General features: G+C 33.0%; 1 long non-coding RNA gene across 1 annotated transcript; it reads right to left on the bottom strand.

Moving 5' to 3' along the window:
- On the bottom strand, window positions 2,513-3,575 carry LOC110267574. The gene is made up of 2 exons (XR_002355338.1): window positions 3,334-3,575; window positions 2,513-3,258 (listed from the first exon to the last, which is right to left on the bottom strand). It is a non-coding gene; the product is annotated as an uncharacterized LOC110267574 (long non-coding RNA).

The following is a 4,524-nucleotide window of genomic DNA, read 5'->3' on the forward strand; positions in this document are numbered from 1 at the left end:
CGGGCAACAGGGGCAAAAGATTCATCAAAGTCTATTCCTTCTTCTTGGTCATATCCTTGTGCCACTAGCCTTGCCTTGTTTCTTGCAATGCTACCATCTTCTCCTAACTTGTTCCGAAAAATCCACTTGGTGCCGGTCACTTTCTTTCCACTAGGCCTTGGAACCAAGGTCCATACTTAGTTCTTTTCAAACTCAAGAAGCTCATCTTTCATAGCTTTAACCCAAGAAGGGTCACTGAGTGCTTTCTTGACGTTTTGAGGCTCTATTTGTGAGAGAAGGGCAATGTTTGATCCTTCATTTGCCTTTCTAGTGGAAGATCTTGTTTGCACTCCATGAGAGACGTCCCCAATGACAAATTCCTCAGGATAATTCTTCAAGAATCTCCATTCACGAGGTCTGGTGGACTTGGAGGCAGATTCATTCACCAAGGGATTCTGGGCGCTGCTGGCTGCAGAATTTCCTTCAGATTCATGAGACAAAATGGAATTGTCTCTTGAATTTTCAGCATTAGCAGTTTCTGGTTCAGCTTGTCCAGAATTTTCTTTTTCATGATTTTGAGCAGCTTCATCTTCCTTTTGAGCTTGATTTCCTGCATCATAATCTTCCAAAATGCTTTGTACCAAGTTAGTATCACAAAATGTAACATGTATGGACTCCTCAATAATTCTAGCATCTTGATGATAAACCCTATATGTTTTACTAGTTGTGGAATATCCTACAAACAAACACTCATAAGCCTTTGGATCAAATTTTCTCAAATTTTTTTTGTTATTTAAAACAAAACATTTGCATCCAAAGATGTGCAAGTAATCTAAGTTTGGTGGGTAGCCTTTCCAAAGTTCATAAGGGGTTTTCTTCAAAAATTTCCTTATGATTGTTCTATTTAAAATGTGGCAAGCTGTGTTAACCGCTTCAGCCCAAAGAAATTTTGGAACATTGCTCTCACAAAGCATAGCTCTTGTCATCTCTTGTATGCTTCTATTTCTTCTTTCCACAACACCATTTTGTTGCGGTGTTCTTGGACAAGAGAAGTTGTGAGATATTCCAAATTCCTCACAAAAGGATTCAAACAAATTATTTTTAAATTCAGTTCCATGATCGCTTCTTATAGAAGAGATTTTCAAATCTTTTTTATTTTGAATTTTCTTGCAAAAAGGCTCAAAGGCCGAAAAGGCTTCATTTTTGTGTACAAGAAATAAAACCCAACCAAACCTAGTATAGTCATCCACAATTACTAAACCATAATGTTTACCACCTAGGCTTTGAGTTCTTGTTGGACCAAATAAATCAATGTGTAGCAACTCAAGTGGTCTTTTAGTAGAGATATCTTCCTTTGGTTTAAAAGAACTTTTGGTTTTTGAGTCTGTGTTTGTGTGTGTGGCTTCATAGGCAAAGAGTTTTTCTCTCAACTCATCATAGGTTATGGGACTTATGTTGTTACTCTCGGTTAGGACAATGGCAGTGTTTTCCCACTCTTTTGTGAGGCTTCTAAGGAGTTTTCTCACCAAGGTTTGTTCTGCATAGTTTGTACCCATAGCATCAAGGTTGTTGATTATGATTGAGAATCTCTCAAACGCTTCTTTTCTCTCAAGTGTTTCACTCAGCCTTTTTCCACTCATGGCTTTTACTTGAGTTTTCTCACAATGCCTTTTCTCACTAGAAATTGCAGAATGATAAACATTGAAAAGAACATTACAATCAGTAAAACATGAAGGAGATTGACGTCATCAACAGCCTCTGTGCTATGCGAAAAACCAGATTAGCAAGCCTCTGATTCAGTTCTTCATACTGGCGGAATGCACCTTTGATTAGGTTACACTGTCCAGTTAGTTGAACTTCTTCAAAGAGCTCTCTCAGAACAATAACCTCTATTCACTGGTTTTCTCTCCTTGCTTTCTGAATGAACAGCAAGCTTCTTTTATCTCCTTGCATGTTGCTTGGTTCTTCTTCCAAGGTCTTTGGTTTCTTTCTTTGCTTTTGCTTGGGCTCTTTATTTTGCTTTCAGCCCAATATTCTTTGCTGAATGCCTTTTATTCCATTTGGGCTATTAACATTTGGCCTGCAACAATAAACAATTAGTTAATAGGTAAATTATAATTAATCAACACTAATTATTTATTTTGCTCAAAAATAATGTTTGTCATCACTAATCAATTTAGTTAATTTCTTAACTCAACAATAATTAATGATGCAAAAAGAGATAATAAACTAGTTACCGGTACAAAATACTTTTTCAATTTAAATGAACAAAAGAGAGCAATAGATAACACAATCGCTAAGTTAATGATTAACAAATTCATTAAAAACAAAATTCAAATCTATTCTTACAGCAACAAATTTACCTCGTTGATAATTTCCAACAACAAATTCAACTATGATAATTTTCAGCAACAAAAAATTTAGCTAAGTGATTATTTCAGCAAGATAGCAACAAATTCAAGGTTTAGTGAAGATAATCAACAGCAAATTCAACTTAGTGATGATTTTCAGCAACAAAAATTATTTATACCAAGTGATTATTCACAAGACAGCAACAAATTTAAGGTTCAATCAGCAACAAAAATTCAACTTAGTGATGATTTTCAGCAAAAGAAAATTTTAACTAAGGGATTACATATATACTGAAAAGAAAAAAAAAATTAAAACTCCATCTTGAAAATGGCCTAACTAAAAATAAAGAGTACAAAAATACCTCGTTCAAAGATAAGACTTCAGAAACCATTTAAGATATAATGATATATACTACAAAGTGAAATTAAACCAACAGACATGTTCAAAATGATCCAGCATTTATATAAATTTATTACAAATAAATCTATAAGGAACCTAAAAAAAGATAACAAATTTGTACAAGAAGATCCTTACTAAACTAAATGTCCGAGAATTAACAAGTAAATGATCCCAAAACTACACCCAAGATGAACTATCAACACTTAATGCAGCATAAAATCACAATCCAGTTCAAAACAGATCCAATTACAAGAAATACACACTTCAAACAGGTAACCAACAATTCTACACCAAAAATCCAAACGAATAATTTGAACTTAATAGGATCGGATCAGATCTAATGATCTCAAATCAAACTACAGACAAAACAAATACAAAGTTTTGACTCAAAACCAGAATTTATAATCGGGAAAATACTATCAAAGAAAATATATGGAAGCAACAAACAGCATTTGATTTGATTTCCATTTTAGCATTCAGCAACAAACATTACAAAACAGCAACAAGTAATCCCTAATCACACTAAACCTGAAATCAATAAAGCTAACAGAGCATAATTCCTAATTACAAAAGAGCAAGAAGTAATCCCTAATCACACTAAACCTGAAATCAATAAAGCTAACAGAGCATAATCCCTAATTACAAAACAGCAACAAGTAATTCCTAATCCCTAATCCAGTTTTAGCAACATCAAGAAAATTTCAACAAAAATTTCAGGAATTAAAAACTGAGAAGCAGAAAAAAATCAATTATTTGATTTCTATTAATCTATTCACAATTTCACATTCAAAAAAATCAGCAAACAGAGCATAAAAGGAAGAGAAGAACCGAAGAAGTGAAAGCAGTGCCACTAAGATTTGTACTCATGCAATGGTCCAACCCACCATAACAAAGGTCAAACAATAGGACCACTTGTCTTGTAATGTATGGATAATTTTTTTGTATATTGAAAAAATCTTGGTGTAATACTCAATTATTGAATTTGATGGTATTTTTTAAAATTGTGGAAACAGTACAACACGCTCTCCTTGGATACGCCCCCTTGTTACTTTTTTTTTCTTGCATGAGTGATTATTATTTAATAAAACGGAAAGAGTACATAAAGAGTACGCAAAGATAATAAAATTTTGAAAGAATAAGGAAAGAAAAGAAAAGATGAAGAAATTTTATTGATTATTGATTGATTGAAATTGTAAATTATGAAGGTAAAACTGTATATATATAGTTGAATTTGTAGGGCGTAAGACTTTTTTTATTATTGTCATGGACTACGATGAAAAAGTAGTTTAATATTATTTTTCATCTTTAGTTATAAACTTTGATATTTGAACTTGTCTGTGAACTTGTTATGTATTATTTTTTCTCCTATGAGAATCGCGCATGCTGAAATTTTACCTGTATGATTCTACTGCCAGTGACATTGCCAGTTTTGTTCGCCCAAGTATTGAGGCTGAGTTGGCAAAGAGTGATTGAGGAAGACTATTTGATAACATTTGTTCTCATTGTGCTCAAGCTAAACCTCATAAATTGTCTTTCCTTCATTCTTCTATACAGCACTACTACTGCTTGTTTTCTCTGATGTTTGGAGACCATCACCATATATCTCTCATTTAGGTCATAGATTTTATGTGACTGTACTTACTTACTCTAATGTTTGGCTTTATTGATGCTTGTTTACTGCCTTTGTATAATTTCAATCTTCTACGCAAGGTGGGAAAAAAAATTTCACGTTTAGTTCCTATTTATATACATTAGGTATATACTAAATCGCAAAAAAAAAATACTTATAATAAA

This window comes from Arachis ipaensis, chromosome B10 (genome assembly GCF_000816755.2).
Source record: "Arachis ipaensis cultivar K30076 chromosome B10, Araip1.1, whole genome shotgun sequence".
In the NCBI taxonomy this organism is placed as follows: domain Eukaryota; kingdom Viridiplantae; phylum Streptophyta; class Magnoliopsida; order Fabales; family Fabaceae; genus Arachis; species Arachis ipaensis.